The following is a 25,943-nucleotide window of genomic DNA, read 5'->3' on the forward strand; positions in this document are numbered from 1 at the left end:
GATTATACAGCAAAAAACAGAGGCAGTACTTGAACCTAGCTAGCTCTTCTGTGGCTCAAGATCATGTTCTCACCACTATACACAGAATTAGATTAGTATAAACATCTTAACTAATGTCTATTATAGTCAAATCCATATCAGCGGGACAAAGTGAGTTGGCAATGGGTTTTTATTCTGGCAGTTACATCTGAAAGGTTAAATAGAAAGAGGATAAGAAAAATCTGAGTAATTATGGGAAAATCAAATAGTTGGGCAGTGAAAAAGGGAAAGATGTAAGAGTCAGAGCCAGAATACAAGAGCCAAATTATGGTGCCCCCATGGGAAAAGGATTAGTGATAAGAGTACCCTGCAAACTATGACACAACTTTGAGAATTCAATACTCAATACTAGGATTCACCTCAATTCATATCTCTCTCCTAAGTTTTAGACTTTCACCCTCATTTGTTCACAGGAAATTTCCATATGGTTGTACCATAGGCAAAACAAATTCAGTATAGCAAGTATGAAATGCATACTATTTCATTCTATCCACCCATTCTTCCACAACCCAGGCAATCCAATTCTTCCTATTTTTTTTTAAAGATTTATTTATTTATTTTTATTTATTCATGATAGACACAGAGATTGAGAGAGAGGCAGAGACACAGGAGGAGGGAGAAGCAGGCTCCATGCCGGGAGCCCGACATGGGACTTGATCCTGGGACTCCAGGATCACACCCTGGGCCAAAGGCAGGCGCTAAACTGCTGAGCCACCCTGGGATCCCCCAATTCTTCCTATTTGATTTTCAACTTTTTAAAATGATACTATGATAGACCCAGGATTCCGGTTTGAATGTTCATTACCTCAAGTCATATTTAACTTTGCATTTAAATATCCCCCTCTGAGATCCCTGGGTGGCTCAGCGATTTAGCGCCTCCCTTTGGCCCAGGACGTGATCCTGGAGTCTCGGGATCAAGTCCCACATCGGGCTCCCTGCATGGAGCCTGCTTCTCCCTCTGCCTGTCCTGTGTGTTTATCATGAATAAATAAATAAAATCTTTTTAAAAAAATAAATAAATATGGCCCTCTGCTATGAGTTCCCTTCCTTTTTTTGTTGTATTCATTCTTTCACTGAATAGCTATTAGATGTCAGGTACTAATTCTGTTCAATTCTGAGATATAATGACAAATAAGAGACTAGCCTTGTCTTTGACCAGTTCACATCTAGCAGGAGAGTACGGAAGGCAGAAATCTAAATGGCCTCGAAGATTACCAGTCTTGGTGTGTATATGCTATTTAATTTTTCTCCCCTTGAATGCAGGTGAGTCCAACCTAATCAGGTGAGCTCTTCTTTAAAAGGGGATCTAGGGGCCTGAGGAGATGGAAGACAAAGATATTTGAAGCTAGAGCAGAAGCTCTCCATGTTGGAGAGCAGGCCATACAACAAGGACCTGAAAGTATCTTTGAGGAACTGCGAGTGGTCTTTGGCCACCAGCTGGCAATAAAATAGGAACCTTAGTCATACAGCTGCAGTAAATGAATTCTGCCAAGGAAACTTGGAAATGGAACTTTTCTTGATCAAGCCTGTAGACAAGGATACAGCTGGCCAACACCTTGAATCCAGCCTGGTAAGATCCTGTGCAGAGAGCATGTTGCCCTCTTAGATACAGAAACTATAAAGTAATAAATGTGTGTTGTGGGTTTTTTTTTTTTTTAAGATTTTATTCATTTATGAGAGACACACAGAGAGAGGCAGAGACACAGGCAGAGGGAGAATCAGGCTCCCTGCAGGGAGCTGATGCAGCACTAGATCCCAGGACCCCGGAATCATGATCTGAGCCAAAGGCAGATGCTCAGCCACCGAGCCACCCAGGTGTCCCCAATGTGTGTTGTTTTTTACTGCTAGGTTTGTGGTAATTTGCTATGCAGCAGTAGAAAACTAAAAGAGATAAAATCATTGTCAGACGTCTGCCCGGTGCTATGAGGGAGATATGCATAGAATGCTATCAGAGCATAGATAGGGGCATCTAACAAACATTGAGGGACTCAGAGAAGACATTCAGCCAGAGGCAGAACCTAGGATAATAACAAAGAGAAGGAGGGATTTGGAGAAATGTGAGTCATTGGGAAAGGGCAATGCTGTGTGGGCAAAGGGAGCTAAATATGCACAAGTCCCAAGTGACAAGAGTTCACAGTGAGGTTTAAAAGCTAGAAATACTTCAATATGTCCAAAATTAGGAGGAAAACTAGAAAAGATGAGGACAGAGATGTAAGAAAGGGTAAGAAAGGGGCGCATCAGTGGCTCAGGGGCTGAGCATCTGCCTTTGGCTCAGGGCATGATCCTGGGGTCCTAGGATAGAGTCCCATATCAGGATCCCCACAGGGAGCCTGCTTCTCCCTCTGCCTGTGTACTGTGCCTCTCTTTGTGTGTCTCTCATGAATAAATATATAAAATCTAGAAAGAAAGAAAGAAAGAAAGAAAGAAAGAAAGAAAGAAAGAAAGAAAGCCAGCCAAAATAGCCCCTGACCAGGCACTGATTGTGGTGGCCCAGTGTGTAGTCTCAACTGAGCTATTCACAGTAACCCCCCATTATATATCCATGTGTGCTGCTCAGTTGCTTGTTTGCCTCAAATTCAGTCCCTGCTCTTCCTCTATTCGGTAGTGAATCACAAGGGATTGATTCTTGCAAATCACCTTCCCAGGTTTCTTTGCTGGGAATCTGACTTCTGTCTAGGTTTGGCCAATGGATGTTACTGGGAGGAGACTGGAGGAAAGGAAGAGAGAGAGGAGACTCCAGAATGTTTCTCTTCTCTCTCTGCTTTGGGCATGGCTCTGACCCAGTGGCTGCACCTCCTCCCTACCTCTAGCTCCCACAGGTCCTGATTGACAGCTCTGTCTCCTGGGCTCTGGTAACACTATCTTCACTTAGTTGCAGGGTTGGAAGAGTCCATTGCTTTCTGCAGTTGCTTAATCCCCTGTCTGGTCTTTCAGCTCTTTCGTCTGTAAGACTGTCTTCCCTTATTAAATTCTATTGAATTACCTGGCATGAGTGTTATTTTCCTAATTGGATCCTCACTGAATCATCATGTTTTACAGACAAAGAGACTGAAATTCAGAAAGACTGAACAACTTGCTTAGGATCCCACAGTTAGGATACTGTGGAGCTGGCATGTAGACCAAGTGCAGTGACTGTCAAGCTGCATTGTCTCTCTGAGCTTCCATCCCCACACTGAGTTAACTCCTTTGTATTTCACTGTTCCAGTAGCCTCTGAACTGTTCTCCATCCCTCCTCTGTCTTCTCTCTTTAGTGTGTTCTTCACAATGCTGCCATATGGGTCCTCCTAAAGTGTATCTCTGGTCATGTGACATATCTGGCAATTGCAAAGAGAATGAAGCACTGACTCCCCATTCTAGACCCCAGACTTCCTTAAAGAGTTCTTAGTCTTTCCAGCTTCACTTTGTTAAATATTTCGCTCTCCTGGAAATCTACCCTTAATTTTCGCTTTTATATCTTTGCTTATACTGTTTCTCTTCTTTTCTTTTAACAAATTTACTTATTCTTTTAAGAAGGCTTTATGCCCAGCAATAGAGCCCAGTGTGAGACTTGAACTCATAACCCTGAGATCAGGACCTGAGCTGAAATCAAGAGTTGGTTGTTTAACAAGCTAAGCCACCCAAGCACTTCTTTGCCTATACTGTCTCTGTTCCCTTTAGCTAGAATGCTCTCTTTTCATCTTTTGTTTTGTTTTGTTTAGATTTTATTTATTTATTCATGAGAGACACAGAGAGAGGCAGAGACATAGGCAGAGGGAGAAGCAAGCTCCCCATGGGGGAGCCCGATGCGGGACTCCGTCCCAGGACCCTGGGATCACACCCTAGGCCAAAGGCAGATGCTCAACGGCTGAGCTACCCAGGCATCCCTCTTTTCATCTTTTGAGATAATAGCTCTCTCAGTTCTACCTATTGATATTTGTCCTTCAAAGCTTATTTATTGATTCAGTCAATAAATCTGGGCAAGATACATTCTAGGCCCTCAGAATAGAAAGAAGAAAATTGTTCCTATCCTAGAGAGTAGGGATTGGCAAACTTTTTCGGTAAAGGGCCAGATGGCAAATATTTTAAATATTTAAACTTTGTGGGTCGCATGGTCTCTATAGCAACTACTCAAATCTTCCACTATAGCACAAGAGCAGCCATAAATCATACATAAATGAATGAGTGTAACTATTCCAATAAAACTTTATTTACAAAAACAGATGACAAGGCCGGATTTAGCCCATAGACTATGGTTTGCTGATCTTTCTTCTAGAAACTCACATCAAACAAATGGAAAAGGTAGCAGGAAATGATAATGAATAAAACATAGCAAAGAAATACGGAGAATAGAAGTAATAGTGTCAGCATCTTTGTAAAAGGAGTTTCAAAAGACAAAATTTAAAAGAATAAAGAAGAGGAGGATATATTTGAAGAAATAATAAATTCCTCATAACTAATGAAAAATGAATGATTTCAGATCATAAAGTATCCAAGAGAAGACATAAGAAAAAATCAGACCCAGACAAGTTATAGTGAAAGAATACTAGAGATAAAGAAAAGGTCTGAAAATTTCTAGAAAGAGAGAACATACAATCTACAAAGGAATAGGAATCATATTGATGTTAGACTTTTCAACAGCTATAGGAAGATAAAGGAGTAGCTATAATGAAAAAAAAATTGAGCCTAGAATCTTTTTTTTAAAAAACTTATTTATTTATTCATGAGAGACACAGAGAGAGAGAGAGAGGCAGAGACACAGGCAGAGGGAGAATCAGGCTCCACGCAGGGAGCCCGATGTGGGACTTGGGACCCGATCCCAGGCCTCCAGGATCACGCCCTGGGCTGAAGGCGGTGCTAAACCACTGAGCACACCCCCACCCGCCCCCCCCCCGGGGGCTGCCCGAGTCTAGAATCTTGTATTCAACCAAATTGTCTTTCAAATATAAAGGCATAAGAAAAGTGATATTCAGCCTCAAGTATACAAATTCTCAGAAAATTTGCCACAGAAAGACTCACATTGAAAACGTTTTTGGGGAAGTACAAAAATGGGAAGAAAAATTAGAAATCCTGATGTGTTTTAAGAGATATCAGAAGTAATTGTATCATATATTTAGGTAGTTTGCTGTAGCCTTAAAAAAGAAGTAGAACCAAAGAAAAGAGAAAGAAAGAAAGAAAAATATGCATTGCATATCCATTACAATGCAGAACTAAAATCCCAGTTGTTATTAATATGATGGATGCTTTGGGAGAATATAAAAAGGGCCAGGAGAATGTGTTAATATATAATCATTAAGATAATAATACAGACATGACAAGTTTAAGAAATGAATTGGAGGAAAATAAAGTCATGTTTGTATCAGTCTGGAGACAGAAACCACACCCATAATTTAGCAGGGAATATATATATATATATATATATATATATATATATATATATATTTAGCAGGGAATATTTAATGTAACAGTTAAGAACTAATAAAAGGTGGTTAAAGGTAGAGGTAAAAGATAACTCTACAGAATAACCAACATAAGCAACAGTACTACCTCTAAGCTTGAGGGAGTATATTCACCCACCCACTTGGAACAGACCCTACCCCCAAGGTGAAGTTGAGTCCAGACCTCCTTGGAGAGAATAAGGCTGTAGCCTTCTCCATGACAGACAAGTTCAGTGGAGGCCCACAGCAGCCCACAGCAGCCCAGAGCTAGGGTACAGCCTGCGGGCCAGGGATGGTCAACTGGAAGCCATCCATTTAGGGTGGTGGTGTTATCTACCACTGGGTCTTCACAGGAGACATCACAGAAACTGGAAGATATAGGAAGGGAAGCCACCTCTCTGCTCTGTCTTGTAGTGTCCCTCCAGTGCCCTCTGCTGTAAGGCCCAACATTGTACCAGCTGGCAAATGAGAATTGGTTCACAGAGTCCAGCTCTATCTGGCTTTGGAGCTGACAAATAATAAACTGATAATAGTTCTCTCCCCCACTTTTTTTTTTTCCCTACTCAGTGTTATTTTGGCCTTATTCATCCATGTTCCTTGTTTATAGTTCTTGAATATACTGCCTTGAGCACACTGCCAAATTGCTTTTTTCTTTCATTTTTGGGGAGGGATATTTTACTATTTTATGACTGGTAGAAGACTAGTGATAATGCAGACTTAGCCCAGAGAAATGGAAATTAATTGTGTTAGTGAAATCATCAGTTGCAAATTTTTGTAAATTCATTCTAGCATTTCTTACATCCTATATATGTGTGGCTGCTGTTTGAATTCTCCTCTGATCTAGTTGTAACATCTTACTAGTTTCCTCACTAATTAATGAGATAAATTAAACCTCTGACATATTCATTTTATATTTGCATGAGATTTATGATTTTAGCTTTCAAAAAACTTGTATCTTGAATAAGCCAGTCCTAGAGTAGTCAAATTCATAGAAATACAAAATAGAATCCTGCTTGCCAAGGCCTGGTGGGAGAACATGGGGAGTTATTATTTAATGGGTACAGAGTGTCAGTTTGAAAAGATGAAAAAGTTCTGGAGAAAGATAATCATGATGGTTGCACAAGAGTATATATGTAGTTAATACCACTGGACTGTACAGTTAAAAATAATTAAAATGATAAACTTTGTTATGCGTATTTTATCACAGATTAAACAATAATAATTAAAAGTTATACATTAGGGGCCTGTAGCTGGCTCAGTTGATGGAGCATGTGACTCGATCTTGAGGTTACAAGTTTTAGCCCTGTATTGGGTGTAGAGATTACTTAAAAATAAAAACATCTTTAAAAAATTATACTTAAGGGCAGCCCGGGTGGCTTGGTGGTTTAGCGCCGCCTTCAGTCCAGGCCCTGATCCTGGAGACCCAGGATCCAGTCCCACGTCAGGCTCCCTGCATGGAGCCTGCTTCTCCCTCTGCCTGTGTCTCTGTCTCTCTCTTTCTAGTGAATAAATCAATAAAATCTTTTAAAAAAATTATACTTAAAAAATTATACTTTAACACAGGCTATGTTACTATATTGTTTCTCAAACTCAGTCACAATTTTACTAGATACTCTATTATCTAAAAACTAAATTGTAAAGTGAACCTCCAAAAGCTTATATATGAAATAATAATGAAAGGAAAAAATAGTTAATATTTACAAATAAATGCATATATACAACAAAAGAGAAAATATGCAAAACTACTGCAGTCCTTGTTTTTGTAACTGTTCACAGGGCCATAGTTAATATTTATGATCCCTTTTTTCCACTACTTATTTTTTTTTTAAGATTTTATTTATTCCTGAAAGACACAGAGAGAGAGGCAGAGACATAGGCAGAGGGAGGAGCAGGCAGTCCTGGATGTGGGACTCAATCCCAGGTCTGCGGGATCACACCCTGAGCAAAAGGCAGACACTCAACTGCTGAGCCACCCAGGCATCCCTCCACTACTTATTCTGTTTTTCATTTGCTCTCAGCTAGAAGCTCAATTGGTCAGTTTCTTAGTGGAATGACCTAAATCTTCACTCTTGAAGCATCTTAGGTCTGATATTCTTGCCCCTTTTTGTTTTTTATAAAAGTTTTATTTTATTTAAATTCAAATAATTAACATACAGTATATTATTACTTTTAGAGGTGAGTTTCTTATGGTTTGTCTCCCATAAATAAATTTCATTTTATTTTATTTTTCCCTCCCTTCTCCTAGGGTCCTCTGTTTTGTTTCTTAATTTCCATATATAAGTGAAATCATATAATTATCTTTCTTATTTATTTCACTTAGCATAATACCTTTTAGTTCCAACAATGTCATTGCAAATGATAAGATTTCATCCCTTTTGATGGCTGAGTAATATTCCATCATATATGTGTGTGTGTGTATATATATACATACGTAGTATATACATATGTATATATATGTAGTATATATAGTATATATATGTAGCATATATGTAGTGTGTGTATATATATATGTAGATGGACATCTGGGCTCTTGCCATAGTTTGGCTATTGTAGACACTGCTGCTATAATCACTGGGGTGCAGATGCCCCTTAGGATCACTACATTTCAATCCTTTAGGTAAATACCTAGTAGTGCAATTGTTGGGTTGTAGGGTAGCTCTATTTTTAACTTTTTGAGGAAACTCCATACTGTTTTCCCTGCCCCTTTTTGAATATAGTTTTCTATTAACACTTACTATTGGGCTTGGAAGTACTAAGATATGCCTCAGGAAATGCCCTGGGTTCAAGATATAGTCCTATTTGTACTGATGGGTTAGCAGTAACCTAAGTTCCTCTTGGTAAGTGGGATCCATCACTCCAGCAGTGGAAAGACGCATTTTACTGCCTATTCGTTTGTGACATAAGTCCAAGATGGCCAGGTGGCCCCCTCATCTCCCAATTTAGTGCATGTGTTGTTGTGTCCCCTGGTAGAAGCATTTCTCCCTTTGAAACAAAGACCATTAAAAAAGCAAATCTCAGAGTTGCCTGGACTGGAAGCAAAAATTTTGTGACTAGCTTATGTGATATAATAATGAGAGGAGCCACTCCCACTTATAAGTGGGAGTGTACCCCTTGATTCCTGAATCCACGTATTCTGGCTGTGGAGAAGACAACACCATATAATGACCTCTGATTCAAAGTATATACTACATTTTGGAATACCTGGGTGGTTCAGTGTTTGGGCATCTGCCTTTGGCTCAGGGCGTGATACCGGGATTGAGTCTCACATTGGGCTCCCTGCAAGGAGCCTGCTTCTCCCTCTCTGCTTCTCTCTCTGTGTCTCTCATGAATAAATAAATAAAATCTTTTTTAAAAAAACAAAATATACTACATTTTATGAGATAGAACTTATAGAATTATAAGCTGCTGCATTTCTGTTGATATGAAATGAGTTTCTTGATCAGAAGCAGTGCTGTGCAGAATACAATAATGGTGAATAAGGCATTCTGTGAGTCTATTGATGGAGATCCTAGCAGAATTATGGGGAGGGAAGGCATCTATACCCAGAATATGTGTATATTATAGTGAGGAAGATTTTCTGCATTTTCAACTATGAGAGAGTTCCAATGTTATCAACCTGCTACCAGGTGGCCGGGCAAATGGTGCCTTATCAGAGGTCCAGTGTTGGTCTCTGCTGTTAGCAGATAAGGCATTCAGCAATAGCATTAGCCAGGTCAGGTAATGAGAAGTCCATGTAATTGAATCTATGGCTAGCTTCCATCTCTTCCATAATCATTTTGTTCATGGGCCTATTGAATAAGTGCTTGGTGTCTGGGGAAAGAGGTTGTCTGACATCCAGAGGATGCCATTTTGAACACTTGATTATTAAGAACCTCCTCTGTAGTGAATATGTTTTGGTGGTCCGCTTCCATCCCTAACCATCCAACCAAATTGTTAGCAGCCACACGTGAATTAGTGTAGGTGCATAATCTGTCTTTGTGGGGAGGACACTATTCAATTCAGTACAGTAGACAATCCTACTGAGGGTATTTCCCTTTCCAGTTGTCCATTAGGGTGCTTTCTTTTTTTTTAATTTTTTTAAAAAATTTATTTATGATAGTCACAGAGAGAGAGAGAGAGAGAGAGAGAGAGAGAGAGAGAGGCAGAGACACAGGCAGAGGGAGAAGCAGGCTCCATGCACCGGGAGCCCGATGTGGGATTCGATCCCGGGTCTCCAGGATCGCGCCCTGGGCCAAAGGCAGGCGCTAAACCGCTGTGCCACCCAGGGATCCCTTTTTTTTTTTTTTCATTAGGTGCTTTCTTTTTTTTTTTTTTTAAAGATGATTTATTTATTTATTTATTTATTTATTTATTTATTTATTTATGACATAGAGAGAGGGAGAGAGAGAGAGGCAGAAACACAGGAGGATGGAGAAGCAGGCTCCATGCTGGGAGCCTGACGTGGGACTTGATCCCAGGACTCCAGAATCGCGCCCTGGGCCAAAGGCAGGCGCTAAACCGCTGAGCCACCCAGGGATTCCCTCATTAGGTGCTTTCTGAGTGGAGTTTTGTTTAAGCATATTGCAGTGAAGTTAAAATTTAATTACAAAAGGATACATGCAATTTCACATATTTGAAAATCAAGTTATATTATTAAATAACATTTATTTAAAAAATATTTATGTATGTATTTATTCATGAGAGACACAGAGAGGCAGAGACCCAGGCAGAGGGAGAAGCAGGCTCCTCACAGGGAGCCCAACGTGCGGCTGGATCCCAGGACCCTCAGATCATGACCTGAGCCAAAGGTAGACCCTCAATGAGCCACCCAGGTGTCCCAACCTTTATGTTTGTTTGTTTGTTTATTTATTTATTAAAGATTTTATCCATTTATTCACGAGAGACAGAGAGAGACAGAGACAGAGAGAGAGAGAGAGAGAGAGAGAGAGGCAGAGACACAGGCAGAGGAAGAAGCAGGCTCAATGCAGGGAGCCTGACGGGGGACTCGATCTCAAGTCTCCAGGATCAGGCCCTGGGCTGAAGACCGCACTAAACTGCTGAGCCACCCAGGCCGCCCCCAACTTTTATGTTTAAAAGGAAAATACAAAGTAGATTAGTACTTAGAAATGAATGATAATGAAAATACTACATGTAAACACTTTTAGATCACAGTTAAAGTGGTTCTTAGAGAAGAAATTATAATTTACATGTATTAAGAAACAAGACAGTTGTTTTGTTTAGATTTATTTATTTATTTGAGACAGAGAGAGAGAGAGAGAGAGAGAGAGAGAGAGAGAAGCCAGGTGGGGCAGAGGGAGGAGAGAGAATCTCAAGCATAGTCCATAATGCCTGACACAGGGTTCGATCTCACAACCCTGAGATCACCACCTGAGTTGAAACTAAGAGTCAGATGCTTAACCAACTCTGCCATCCAGGTGCCCCAAGAAACAAGATAGTTTTATTTTTTATTTTTAAAAATATTTTATTTATTCATGAGAGACACAGAGAGAGGCAGAGACACAGGCGGAGGGAGAAGCAGGCTCCATGCAGGAGCCAGAGGTGGGACCCAATCCGGAACTCTGGGATCACTGTCCTGAGCCAAGGCAGATGCTCCACCACTGAGCCAACCAGGTGTCCTGAAACAAGACAGTTTTAAAACAAAGCAGCTACGCATCTAATTATGATATTTGAAAAACAGTAATATCCAAAGAAACAAGAGGGAAGCAAATAATAAGAATAAATAAGAAAATAAAGAGGGTGATCCCTGGGTGGCTCAGCGGTTTGGCACCTGCCTATGGCCCAGGGCGCAATCCTGGAGTCCCGGGATCAAGTCCCGCATCGGGCTCCTGGCATGGAACCTGCTTCTCCCTCTGCCTGTGTCTCTGCCTCTCTCTCTCTGTATCTAATAAAAATAAATAAAATAAAAAAATCTTACAAAGAAAATAGAAGCAGTAATATATTTTTAAAGATAGAAAACAGTAATGAAATATTAGATGAGATGAAAATCGCTGGCAAGACTGACAGAGAAAGACTGCAAATAAATGGCAATATTAAAAGAGGGGGAATTAACCAAAGTCTCAACAGAAATTAAAACTTAATAAAGTAGTATTATGAATAAGTATATATAAATACCTTTTAAAAACTAAATGAAATGGACAAAACCCAAGAAACACAAAACTGCAAAAATAATGCAAGAAGAAAGAAATAACTTGAAAAGATCAATAAGGACTAAACAAAACAACAAAATCTCAAGTCCTACAATGGTTATACAAATAATTTCTGCCCACATTTTAAAAATTAGTTATTTATTTTAGCTTATTTAATCTTTACACCCAATGTGGGGCTCGAACTCATGACCCTGAGATCAAGAGTCATATGCTCTCCTAAATGAGCCAGCCAGGCAGTCCAATTTCTACCAAGTTTTAAGTTATAATTAATGTTCAGTATAAACTCAACACTGAATATGAAAACAAATGGAGAAATCTAAAATGTATTCCTTTGAGATCAGGAAAAAGAAAACAGTGTCCAATATTACTGGTGATATTTAGTATATAGACTTAGTTGTCTTGGTGAATGGTATTGAGAAAGAAAAAAAAATCTGAAGGAATATAAGAGAAAAGATAAAACTGATATTTTTCCAGATAATATAATCATCAGTAGAGAATAATCAACAGAATCAAATCATGAACTTAGCAGAATAAAAGAGTGTACATGTTTCTGATACCAGCACAACATACACAAATTAGTTTCATTTCTCCACAATAGTTTACTATTGTAAACTAGAAATATAATTTAAGAAAAGACACTATTTAACTTAGCAGCAATATATTTATGGAGAAAAATGTTGAACTGCAATAAAGGATGTAGAAGATGATCTGAAGTGAGAAGACATTTTTTTTAAGATTTTATTTATTTATTCATAGAGACACATACACACACACAGAGAGAGAGAGAGGTGATAAGACATTTGGGTGGGATAACATAAAGATATTAACTTTCCTAAATTAATCTATAAATTCATTGTAAATTCAATCAAAATTTTAGTTGAAAATTTTAAGGGACTTGATAAACTCACTCATAGAGAAGAGTAAAAGTATGTAAGTAGCTAAGTCAACCTTGGAAAAGTAGAATAAGAAGTAGGTCTTGTGGGGATCCCTGGGTGGCTCAGTGGTGTAGTGCCTGCCTTCAGCCCAGGGCGTGATCCTGGAGTCCCAGGATCAAGTCCTGCATCGAGTCCCGCATCGGGCTCCCTGCATAGAGTCTGCTTCTCTCTCTGCCTGTGTCTCTGCCTCTCTCTCTCTGTCTCTCATGAATGAATGAATGAATGAATAAATAAATAAAATATTAAAAAAAAAACAAAAAAAGAAGTAGGTCTTGCTTTATCAGATATTAGGGCATATCACAAAGATAAAGTTATAAATGCTGGATGTTGTTGACACAGAAATAAATAAGAAACAAGGTTGCTATATGGAGATGATAAAACTAGTTCCCTTCCTAATATTATACACGAAGGTAAACCAAAAATCTTTAGCATAAATATGAAAGATAAAAATATATTTAATAGGGGCACCCAGATGGCTCAGTGGTTGAGTGTCTGCCTTTGGCTCAGGTAATGATCCTGGGGTCTTGGGATTGTGTCCTGCATCAGGCTCCCCACGGGGAGGCTGCTTCTCCCTCTGCCTAGGTCTCTACCTCTCTCTCTGTCTCTCATGAATAAATACAGTCTATATATATATATATATATATACACACACACACACATATATGCTTTCTTATATATATATAAGAAATATATATGTTGTTTTATAGATTTACTTATTTATTTATGAGAAACAGAGAGAGAGAGAGAGAGGCAGAGATACAGGCAGAGGAAGAAGCAGGTTCCCCGTAGGGAGCCCGATGTGGGAGTGTATCCTGGGACTCCAGGATCATGCCCTGAGCTGAAGGAGATGCCCAACCGCTGAGCCACGCAGGCGTCCCAATGGCACAGTGTTATAAAGGGAATAGAATCTGGTGTCAGAAGACCTGAGTTTAACTCATGGCTCTTTCAATTAATTAAGTGTGACCATGAGCCTTAGTTTTCTCAGCTCCATAAAGTGAATGGTCAAAAAAAGATAAAACTTGTTATGTACTAAATATAGAAGTCAACCTACCGATACTTTGGTTTTCCATTTGGACATCCTCCTTTCTATTACGGTTGATAGTTGGTGTATGTCTGTGTCTGGGAGTATTCTTTTATTCACACATTGTAGACAGCTCAATTCAAACAGGATTAAACAAAATAAAACAAAAAGAGAAGGGGGAATTAATAACTCTTGTTATTTAAAATTCATGAGTACATCTAACTTCTAGCATGGCTGAATTCAGAAGCTCAAAATATGTTTCAAGAAGCTGTCTCACTTCATCTCCTGGCTCTGTTTGTCATAGGTTAGGTGTGCCCTGTGTGTTGTTTCCAGGAATTTCAGGCTTATATTTTCACAGTTCCAAGATGGAGAGAGCTTCTTCTGCTGTAAACTCTCCCAAAAGTTCTGGGATATATGCTGTTCCGGTTAACTTGATTCCCTCTTTTATTCTTGAGCCAAGGATGTAGCCAAGCTGGGGGCACTTATGTTGATCAGCTTAAGTTAATATTATGTGATCATTCCTAGAATCTGGAGTGGGGTCATGTGGACCCAAACTATGAGTACTAGAAGTGGGGTGGGGCTAGTTTCCCAAGGAAACACAGGGTTCTATAATAAAAAAGGAGAGGAGGAGGAGGAGATGTGTGGGAAAGAAAAGTATTATATTTTCTCCCTTTCCTTTGTCTTTATTGCTCATTTTGACAAGAAAACATATATGAAGATGTTGCAGGAACCAGAGACCTGGTGATTAGCCCTTGGGGAAGACCCTGACTTAAATTCAAGGATAGCTGGGTATATGAGAGACAGGGTTGTGTAGGAAGAGTAACTTAGAAATTGATAAAGTCCTTCCTCACCTCCTCATCATACAGAAAGCTTTTTTTTTTAAAAAAAAACTTTATTCAGATATAGTTCATACCATACAATTCACTCATTTACAATGCATAATTCAATAATCTTTTGTAATGCAGTACTGTGTGACCTTCTTTACCATAAATTTTAGAACATTTCAGCATCTCCAGGAGAAATTCTCTATTCTTTAGCTATTACTCCCCTTTCTCTTACTTCCTTTGTCTCCATTAGCCTTAGGCAACCACTTTTTGTCCCTATGGATTTTCCTATTCTGGACATTTAATATAAATGGAACAATATGTGACCTTTTGTGACTGGCATCTTTCACTTAGCATAATGTTTTCAAGGTTCATCTATGTTGTTGCATATATTTGTACTTCATTTCTTTTTTATGGTTGAAACAATATTCCATTGTACAAATATACCATGTTTTGTTTATCCCATTCATTGGCTGATGCGTATTTGGGTTGTTTCCATCTTTGGGTATTGTTTTGGGGTGGAAATACATTTCCATTTCCCTTTGGTATATATTTAAGGATGGAATTGCTGGATCAAATGGAAAAACTGTTTAACTTTTTGAGGAACTGCCAGACTGTTTTCCTAAGTGGCTGTATCACTTTACACTCTTGTTTATATTCACAACAAGAGTGTAGGTAAGTTCCAGTTTCTCCATATCCTAGCCTGATCTTTTTATTGTCTGTCTTTTAAAAATATTACTGCCATACTAGTAGATGTTAGGTGGTATCTCATAGTTTTGATTTGTATTTCCCTAATGATTAATGATGTCGAGCATCTTTTCATGTACTTGTTGGCTATTTGTAGATCTTATATATATATAATTTGCAAATATTTTTCCCCATTCTGTGGGTTGTCTTTTCCACTTTCTTGATGGTGTCCTTTGAAGCACAAATTTAAAAATTAGTCCAATTTATCATTTTTTTTCCTTTTGTCATTTGATTTTTAAGATGCTGCCCTTGTTGATTTTTTGGTAATTACTGTTTTTTGAATATAGTTGACTTCAAGTGTACAACTTATTTTTAAGTTTTATTTATTTATTCACCACTCTTGCTGCTTTTAAAACTGATACTTTATACAAAGCTTATGTCTGTTTCTTTTATACATAAGACCTCATAAGTACTTTAGATGAGTCCTAAGACTGTTTTTAAAATAATGACTCACAAGCATGGGACATCAGAGCGTGAATAAGGTGAGAAGGATCCACTCAGGGGTGGCCGGATGTGAGGGGTCAGAACCCACAATGCTGGGAGGGCATCCATGCATGGGATGGTTCAGAACTGGGTATTAGAGCCCAAGAAAGGAAGGCATCTACATATGGGAGTAGCCTGATGTGGGGAATCAGAACCTGAATGGGCAATGAAAGGCATTCATGCCAGTGAGGGGGGGGTTGGGAGGGTGAGGTGGAGGGGTTGGGGGGAATGGGGGGAGTGGGTTGGGGAATTGGGGAGGTGGGGAGCTCAGTGCACTTGAGAACCCAAATGGTGTGAAAGGACTCTCACACTAAAGGTGGAATAGCCTGGAAGAGAGTATGGGAATTCAAGTGAAATGAGGAGGGTGTCTGCATGGGGGAGAGGATGGTGGAGGTGATGGGAGATTGATTATATTCAGGAATATTGACCAAATATTAAGGATAATAAGAGCCAGGTTTCTCACTATTGGAGAAGGAATTAAAAGTATATAATCTTCAGATTCTAAATATATCCAAAAATAAAATCTTTAGAAAGGAAGAAAACTAGAATGAAATTTGTGGTGGATTAAAATTGGAGGTATCGGGATCCCTGGGTGGCGCAGCGGTTTGGCGCCTGCCTTTGGCCCAGGGCGCGATTCTGGAGACCCCGGATCGAATCCCACATCGGGCTCCCGGTGCATGGAGCCTGCTTCTCCCTCTGCCTATGTCTCTGCCTCTCTCTCTCTCTCTCTCTCTCTCTCTCTGAGTGACTATCATAAAATAAATAAAAATCAAAAAAAAATTTCTAAAATTGGAGGTATTGGTATAAACTCATGGCTTTTAATATATAGAGATCAATATAGAATTGTAGATGTAAATACATGGACAAGTATTTACATATATGTATTCACACATACATCTCCGTACATGCATAATACATCTGTACACACATGTTGATTAGATATGTCTTTTTAAAAATATTTTATTTATTCATGAGAGACACAGAGAGAGGCAGAGACACAGGCAGAGGGAGAAGCAGGCTCCCTGCAGGGAGTCTGATGCAAGACTCTATCCCTGGACCCCAGGATCACTACCTGAGCCAAAGACAGAGGCTCAAATGCTTAGCCACCCAGGCCTCCCTAGGTATGTCTTCTGAAAGAACTTGGGAGTAGTGGCATCTCAACGGCAATCATCAAAACCAGTCCCCAGATAGTGGTCTTTAAATATCATTTTGAGAGCAGGTGAAGCAGTTTGCATAAGGTTAAAGGCAGGCACTGACTACTGGGAGACTGTTCATTCCAGGAAGGTAGAGTTGTTTACAGTCCTACAGTGGCTTGGGGACCAAGCTTTGGATCCACACTAAGAGTGAGTTGGATCCCAGCTCTGGATTTACCAGCTATATGATATATTGATAACAGGTTAACATTTCTGAGCCTCAGCTCTTCATTTGTAAATAGGACAGTACAAGGATAGAAAAGGTAAAAGTCAGTCAAATGCCTGGCATGTTGTGAGCTCTCAGTATTCTTCTTTTTTTTTTAAGATTTTATTTATTCATAAGAGACACATACAGAGAGAGAGAGAGAGAGAGAGAGTCAGAGACACAGGCAGAGGGAGAAGCAGGCTCCATGCAGAGAGCCCGACGTGGGACTCGATCCCAGGTCTCCAGGATCTGACCCTGGGCTGAAGGCAGCGCTAAACTGCTGAGCCACCTGGGCTGCCCAAGAAACAGACTCTTAACTAAAGAGAGCTGATAGTACCAGAAGGGAGGTGAGCACTGAGTAATGTATAGAATTGTTGAATCACTGTATTATATACCTGGGATGAATATACACTGTATGTTAAGTATACTGGAATTAAAATAAAAAACCTAATAAAAAAATTAGGTGTCTATGGACTTTCTACTACAGAAAATTTCACTCTTCTTTCACATACACCAACATTCACACCTTTGCTGTCCACACATCCTGCCAGGTGCCAAAGGTGCTTTGCCTCTTATAGAAGTACTCTCAATGTTTACCATTATCTTTCTGGGACCTTTCTTCACTTCTCATGATGAAAGGCTTATTTTCTGTACCTACCTGTCTTCCCTTCATGACAGAGGTCTGATCTTGCCTACTGGATTCCATGTCTTCCCCTCATAAGAGAGGTTCTTGTGTACTGGATCCCAAGTCTTTCTCTTTTTGGTTTACTCCCTCATTTTGGAGAAGCACATTCTTTCTAGTTTCCTACAAAGAATTTAGTGCAGGTATTTTTTGGGAGCTTTTGTGTATTAAAATATCCCCATTCTACTTTCTTAGTTAAATGATAATTTGGTGGGTCTGAAAATTCTACCTTGGGAAATCTTTTTCCTTCATAATTTCATCATCTAGCTTTCAGGGTTGCTAAGAAGTCTGACTTTATTCTGACTCCTATTTCTGTGTGTGGAATCTTATCTGCTTGTCTTTCTAGCCTTAATTCCCACCATATTCCCTGTTTTAGTTGGTTTGCCTTCAGCAGCAAGTAAATGAAAATCAACTCAAAGTGGCTTACAAAATAAAATGTATCTCATATAATTAGTCTAAATGCAGGATGGCTCTAAGGATAGTGAATTCACTGATCAGTAAATTATCATTGACCCCAGTCTTTTCATTTTCTAGCTTTTCCCTCCTCTTCTTTCCTTAGATTAGGTCTCCTTATGTTCATAAAATGGCTATAGCAATTCCAGGTGTATCCAATATCCAGATACAAGAAGGTAGAAAAGAAGGAAAAGGTAATCTCTTCATCCGTATCTTTTCTAGGAAAGAAGAAATGTTTCTCAGAAACATCCAGTTGGGATCCCTGGGTGGTGCAGCGGTTTGGCGCCTGCCTTTGGCCCAGGGCGCGATCCTGGACACCCGGGATCAAATCCCACATCGGGCTCCCGGTGCATGGAGCCTGCTTCTCCCTCTGCCTGTGTCTCTGCCTCTCTCTCTCTGTGTGTGTGACTATCATAAATAAATAAAAATTAAAAAAAAATTAAGAAAAGAAAAGAAACATCCAGTTGATTTTACCTCAGGCCTCATTGATAAGAATGTATCACCTGCCCAAGCCTAATGAGAGAAAGGGAATGGTACTACCTTGATTGGTTTAGATTAATCAGGATTCACCTTGGGATCTTAGGAAGTAGCTGGCATCTACACAAGCACACAATCAAGTGGAGAAGGATAGATACCTGGACAAAAGCAGAGCTATAATGGTAAGGAAGAGGGGAAATGGTTCTGGAAGGGAATCAACAATGTGTCCTTTACTCCTGGACGTATTTTGTTTCAGTAATCCTGACTTTATTACAGTTTCCCCCATGCTCATATTTTTAGGCCTCTGACTTGGCATTGGCTCCTGCTGTTTTTGTCACTGTAGGAAGCTGAAAAGTAGGCTTGATTTCTGGAGTCTCCCTAGGAAGACATTTATCTCTGTACACTTGACTAGTATTAGATGAACGTTGTAAACTCTCTAAGTCAAGTCAGAGTGTTGACACCAGGTGCTCCCTCACCCACGGTCCTGGCTGCAGATCTGTCCTGAAGCTCTCCTGGTCTGTCACCATCAAGGCTAATTGGTTCAAGGAAAAAATATTGAAGCCAAGCTGAACCCATTGGATTCTCTCCCTATTTGGTATTAGGACTGAAAGAAAGTCAGTTTCCATCTGCTTCAAACAATCACTTCAAGAGGGGCAGCTGAAAAAAAAAAAAAAAGAGGGGCAGCTGTATTCCATCTTGTGCTTTGAGGAACAAAGAAATCTTTACAGGGAGAAGGAGCAAATGCACAGAGAGAAGCAGGAGTGAGATGGAGTGGAGTATTCCTGCCTTCCTACTCTTGATTTCAGCCCCCTGAGGGCTGGATGCATTCCTTCCCCTTGTCTCATGAGATAAACAAGTATCTTTATTTTAAATCCCCATTTTGGGGGTGCCTGGGTGGCTCAGTCAATTAAGCATCTGCCTTCAGCTGGGGTTGTGATCCCAGGGTCTTGGGATTGAGCCCTGCATGGAGCCCCTCATCAGGCTCCCTGCTCAGCGGGGAGCCTGCTTCTCCCTCTCGCACTCTCACTCTCCCTACTTGTACGCACTCTCTTTGTCAAATAAATACATTTTAAAAATTAAAATAAATTCTCCTTTTGATTTAAACTAGTTCCCCAGAAGTTCTGCTATTTTTTATCTACATCATCTTAATTTAAGGAGTTATGACTGATCTTCCTGGACTAGGACTGTGAAATCTGAGGGCCTGTGACTTTATCTTGTGGCACAAGGTCTCTTTCTCTCTCATCACCAGGTTTTATTTATCCTAAACCTTGTGGGGAATCTGGTATGCTTGGGAAGGGGAGCTGAGGTGGTGTAAGCAAGAGTGGATAGAAGCAAGTGTGTGTTTGGTTCATGTAGAGACTAGTAAGATGTTTCACTTTTCTTCCACGTAGCATAAAGTAAGCATTAATAAATATTTGAACAAATAAGCAGTCTCTACCTCAAAAATCTGAATCTGATAAAAGATGAAATCATAAAGTAATTGTTAATAGCTGTGGGGTCACACTGAGCTAAAAACTCAGGGATCATTTGTAATTGCTGCACCTGTGGTCATTGTGTTGGGGCGTCAGACTTATATTTATGAGCTGAACTTCACCTTCATGTTATGCAATCAGTTTGTTGTAGGTGGGGCAATTCTAGTGCTGACATAGGAGACCACATAAGAAAAATCCTGAGGAGTTACCAATCGCTGGGAATCTCATTCAGACCTTGGGATCTGAACACTTTTGCTCAGAATTTTTGCATTGATTGTGTCATCTGTTATCATGCATCGGCCTCTTAACCAGCTTTCATCACTTCTTGACCCAATTCCTCATACGTGTGGTGTTACTTTGGACAAATTGGAACTAGAGTTCCCAGAGTCCTCTTCCTTGTGTGATTTAGAGTTGGGGGGAAAAAAAGCCCAGCATGAGATTTGGTAGGTAGTAGTGAAAGAGCAGCCACGCTCTGGAAGAAACACACAGAGAACTTTGCATACCTCAGTTGTCTCTACTTTCTACCACAACAGTGGTCGGTTACGTATGTTCTTGCTCTCCCTGGCCCCACCCCCAGTTCTCTCCAGTGCATGCCTTGCTGACCAGCAGTGCCTCCAGGCTGGGCGGTCCCACTCTGACTGACTGCTGAAGTGCCTGGTTTCTCAGATGGATTTGCAAGCTCCATCTTGCCCACCTCTGTCAACAGTAGAGGAGGGCTGGCCAGTGACTTCTCTGATCCTTCAATTTCTGCTTTTTCCTTTATTCCTCTGTTTCTTCAACAATAGTAGGTTGTAACTGTACTTTGTTTGCTGTCCCAGAAATCATCACAGCTTCTAGCATATCATGAAATCTCAATAGTTACTAAATGATCTTTAGTTTACAGAAAGAAGGAAAGAAAGAAAGAGACTACTTGGGGCACCTGAGTGACTCAGTCAGTTAAATGCCTTCGGCTCAGGTCATGATCTCAGGGTCCTGGGATGGAGCCCCATATTGGGCTCCCTGCTCACTGGGGAGTATGCTTCTCCCTCTCCATCTGCCTGTGCTCTCTGTGCGAAATACAGAAATAAAATCTTAAAAAAAAAAAAAAGAAAGAGAGAAACTACTTATCTCATTGAACTGGCCTCAATGCCAGATAGTGGAGATTCTCTTCACTATTTTGGCTAAGAGGAAAAAGGTGCTTTCCAAACTCTTATTACTTCCTTCTTAAAATAATCCCACAAGGCATATTCTTAAAAAAAAAAAAAAAAAGGCACAGATGAAATAAAGAAATGAAAGTTGCTTACTTCAGAACCTAGGGTAAAAGAGGAAGTAGACCAAAATTAGAACTTGTAGTTATGTTTTTTCTAATTTATATATTCAATTCAACTTAATGAGTATTTATTGAGCATCTACATATAAGAAAACTTAACAATGGAAGTCAAGTAAGGATGGATAGAGAGCCAATGTGCTATGGTGCTCCTATTTGGAGAAACTTTATTCAAATTCTTTGATGTGGAGCCATTGTTGGTTATTACTCAATTCCTATTCTCAATACCCTATCTTTTTCTCTTTCCTGAGTTGAGTCTCGGGTTGTGATTTCCACATGAACATAAACCCAAAGTAGCTTAATGAGATTCAGCAGAAATAGGTCCTCCAGGCCATGGCCCATCTAAGAGAATATTTTGTTATTTCCTAGGCAGGAGTTCTTAAAATTTACTAGTAAAACTTCACCTGGGAAGTCTATCTATCTATCTATCTATCTATCTATCTATCTATCTATCTATCTATTTATTTAAAGATTTTATTTATTTATTCATGAGAGACACACAGAGAGTGGCAGAGACCTAGGCAGAGGGAGAAGCAGGCTCCTTGCCGGGAGCCTGATGCAGGACTTGATCCCAGGACCCCAGAATCATGACTTGAGCCAAAGGCAGAAGCTCAATCACTGAGCCACCCCGGTGTCCCTGGAAAGTCTCTTTAAAACAGAATCCAGGAGTGTCTTGCTGGCTCAGTTAGAGGAGTATGGGACTCTTGATCTCGGAGTCATGGTTCAAGCCCCAGGTTGGGTGGTGTAAAGATTACTTAAAAATAAAGCTATAAACAAGAAAAAAATAAAAAGCAGAATCCTAGGCTTCCTTCCTCATACTCCCCCCACCAACTCTGTCCCTGCTGATTAAAATTCAGGTTATCTACAGAATTTCTATTTTTAACAAGACTGCAGGTGCTCATCTGATGCAATGGTCTCTAGGCTAATTTGGGGGAAATGTCCAAAAACACCTGAAAGAGAATTGCCTGGGCATTTATTTATTTTTTTAAAAGCTGATGATTCCTCTGAATACAATTTTGGTGGCAGTACCTGGGAATATGCATTTTAAATTCATCTCCCACTTTATTCTTACAAATTTTCAGACCTCCCCCCTTTGAGAAGAATTGGTAGATCTCCTATTTTATATTTAAAGCCCAGGCGGGGGGTGGGGGTGAATGGGTGACGGGCACTGAGGGGGGCACCTGATGGGATGAGCACTGGGTGTTATTCTGTATGTTGGTAAATTGAACACCAATAAAAAATAAATTTATTATAAAAAAATAAATAAAGTCCGGTTTAGACACAAAGTTATCTGGAGAGAGAAATAGAAAAAAGAAAAGCTTTCTTTGCTAATAAATATTGATTTTAGAATCATTCCTTCCTAACTCTTAGAATCCATTTCCAGCTTATTGCTATTCTAAGCGTTACCTGGAAAATGTCTGGATTCCCAAGGTCAGGCAGCCTTTACACCATCTGAGGTAGCCCTGATTTGCAGATAAAACATAAGCAGGCCCATCAAACAGTGATGGGGCACAGAAGCTTTGGGGGTGTTGGAAACTATCTTCCTGAATCATGGGATCATGGTCTTTCTGGAGCCAATCTCAGGTCACCTGTCTGCTTCCTCACCCCATCCCATCCCGACATTCCCCATTACCAAAGCCATGTCTAACATGCTGTACCCGATGCCACTTCTGTAAAAAAAACAAACAAAAAAACTGTCATTCAGATCATTTGAAAAGGGCATGATGTGGACATGTGGAGTGAAATAAGCATCCTGAGACTGATATGGGTTTGAATCTTGGCCTCCCCTCTCACCAGGCCTGAGTGTGGACCAGCTACTGAGTCTCAAAAGTGAGTGCAGAGTGATTACTGCTAGGGTGCTGTGTGAAGTCAGGAAAGCTGGTGTGTGAGAGCATTGGAGAGGGACAAAAGACATGGCATGCTCTCCTTTATTCCTGACTTCCTACTTCCTTTTATCCTCATTCCTTCCTTCTTATTCCACCTCTCACCCTCCTGGCTCTAGACAACTAGACTGGTTTGTAAATTTGAGAAGACTTTCTTCAGCCCCACCACTCCCCATGTTGTGGTGGACTCTGTCTGGTAAGACACTACTTTTTCTCACTAGCCTCTCATAACCGGAGCTTCTACTTGGTAGTCTTTGCTGTAGTGAAACTTGCTCCAAGGACTGAAAGGGAACATCTGCCGAGCACAGACAAGGGCCAAGTGCCATGGACTGAAAATACTACAGGAAAAGTGCTTAGGGCAATGGCTGGCTTGTTTAGTAAATTATAGCCATTACTCACCATTGTTTTGATATTTATTTCTCAAAGAGAGCCTGGAGAGTGCGTCCGACTCCTATTCTGGTCCTCTGTAGGTGAAAAAACTGAGCCTCAGAGTAAAGTAAGTAACTTGCTCCTGATCACATAGCTAGGAAGTGCTGGCACTGGAATTCTAACCCAGGCTAGAGACAGCTCCCAAATCCATACTTTCTCAACTGCCATTATTAAGACTTGAGTCTGAGGTCTTATATTCAAAACAAATATGGGAAAACTTCAGAAAAAGTTGCTAGTTCTGGAGATATGCACATATTCCGTTTTTTTTTTTTGTGGTATTAAAGTGCCTTGTAAGTGACTTCAAAAAAATATTCAGTATTTATAGGGAATGTGACAAGATTAAACAAGACTGGAAATCTGTTGGATAAACTGCTGACATTGGATGATGCATGTGTGAAGATTTGGCATGTGACTCTCTGCTTGTGTATATATTTGAAATTTTCTTCATTGAAGAGTTAAAAACCAAATTCTTTCACATCTGTCCAAGATGTATTTATGTGCAGTGTAATATACAGTGGCACATTATCTATAGGCCAGGAATTTGTAGTTGGTAGACTTCACATTTTGTGAGGGTTCTGTGGTTTTTGGCTATTTAGAATATTAATTTTTTGGTTTTTAACTCTCAAAATAATGTAAATTTATATTTATTGTATAATATGGGTAAGGCAACTAATGGCCATGACAATCCTATAGTGAAAGTAGAATTATCTTCATCTTGCAGATAAAAAACTAAAGTATTAGGGTAACTCTCTGGCTGGCTGGTTCTTAGCTGGGTGGAAGGGGATTTTGAACTCAGGTAGAATGTCTCAGGTCCACACACGTTTTGTTGTTCGGTTTGAGGGCACCATGTTCAAGCAAATATTCATCTAAAGTATCACTTAGGAATGATTTTACCAGAAATTAAGAAAACCATACTAATTATAGCTTAAGTGGCTTAAACAAAAAAGAACATTAATGTTCTCACTGAAAAAGGAGAATGGCACAAGGCACTCTAGGTTTGATACCAGCACTCACCCATGCCTCCATGGCTCTAGGTTCTTCTTTCCTTATGCTCAGCCACTCCCACTTGATGTCTTCCCAAGATTACACTTATCTTCTCGTTGTCACAAGACAGTAGCCTCACACGACTCTTCAACAGACTTATGAGATAGGAAGAAAAGTCAGGGGCAGTGCTACTGAATTCTTAAGCATGTTTCTCTCCTTAGCAGGAAGCAAAATCTTTCGCAGAGGCTTCGGGTAAACTTCCCTGTATGTCTCATTGGCCAAAGCTTTGTCCACTGCCACTCCTAGTGATAAGAAAAACTGGGAAATTATCTAATAAAGATAGACAAAATCACTGGGGATGACATTGATAAGTGGTTCATGAGCCTGAGGACATATAATTAAAGAAAGTTGGATTATTACTATTATTTACAAATATATAGATCTTTACTGGGATCCCTGGGTGGCGCAGCGGTTTGGTGCCTGCCTTTGGCCCAGGGCGCGATCCTGGAGGCCCGGGATCGAATCCCTCATCGGGCTCCCGGTGCATGGAGCCTGCTTCTCCCTCTGCCTGTGTCTCTGCCTCTCTCTCTCTCTCTGTGACTATCGTAAATAAATAAATAAAAAACCTTTAAAAAAAAAAAAAGCAAGCATTTATAGATCTTTACTTAAAGTTTTCTAAGAATGTAGGGGAGAGATTTATAACAAATAGCACAGTAAAGTTTTTTTTTTTTTTTAGTAAAGTTTCTTTTTAAATATTCAGAAGTGGGAATGCTGGATCATATAGTATTTCTATTTTTAATTTTTTGAGGTATCTCTACAATATTTTCCATAGTGGCTATACCAATTTATGTTCCCACTAAAGAGTTTCCTTCTATTTCTTTTCTTTTTAAAGATTTTATCCATTTATTCACAAGAGACACAGAAGAGAGAGAGAGAGGTAGAGACACAGGCAGAGGGAAAAGCAGGCTCCATGCAGGGAGCCCAATGAGGGACTCGATCCCAGGTCTCCAGGATCACGCCCTGGGTTGAAGGTGGCGCTAAACCGCTGAGCCACCCAGGCTGCCCACCTTCTCTCCATTTCCTTGCCAACACTTTTTATCTTTTTTTTTTCCTTGTCTTTTTGATACTAGCCATTCTGGCCATTCTGAGGTGATATCTCGAGGTTTTTATTTGTATTTCCCTGATAGTTAGTGATATTTAGTATCTTTGTGCTTGTTGGCCATCTGGATGTCTTCTATGGAAAAATGTCT

The 25,943-nt window shown here is 39.9% G+C and overlaps 1 protein-coding gene across 4 annotated transcripts in view; it reads right to left on the reverse strand.

Annotated features, from left to right (window-relative positions):
- The window catches only part of AFF1 (ALF transcription elongation factor 1), a 234,061-nt gene that overhangs the window by 203,380 nt on the left and 4,738 nt on the right, over positions 1-25,943 (reverse strand). Inside the window, exons 2-4 of one of the 4 annotated variants that reach the window (XM_055313041.1) lie at positions 24,724-24,995; positions 23,680-23,744; positions 13,586-13,688 (exon numbers count right to left, since the gene is read on the reverse strand). The gene's annotated coding sequence lies outside the window, so the exon portion shown is untranslated. Of the gene's footprint in view, positions 1-13,585; positions 13,689-19,095; positions 19,277-23,679; positions 23,745-24,723; positions 24,996-25,943 lie in introns of those variants that run through there. The other 3 variants (XM_055313043.1, XM_055313042.1, XM_055313044.1) reach the window with 3 other exon arrangements.

This window comes from Nyctereutes procyonoides, unplaced genomic scaffold (genome assembly GCF_905146905.1).
Source record: "Nyctereutes procyonoides isolate TBG_1078 unplaced genomic scaffold, NYPRO_anot_genome, whole genome shotgun sequence".
Classification (NCBI taxonomy): Eukaryota; Metazoa; Chordata; class Mammalia; order Carnivora; family Canidae; genus Nyctereutes; species Nyctereutes procyonoides.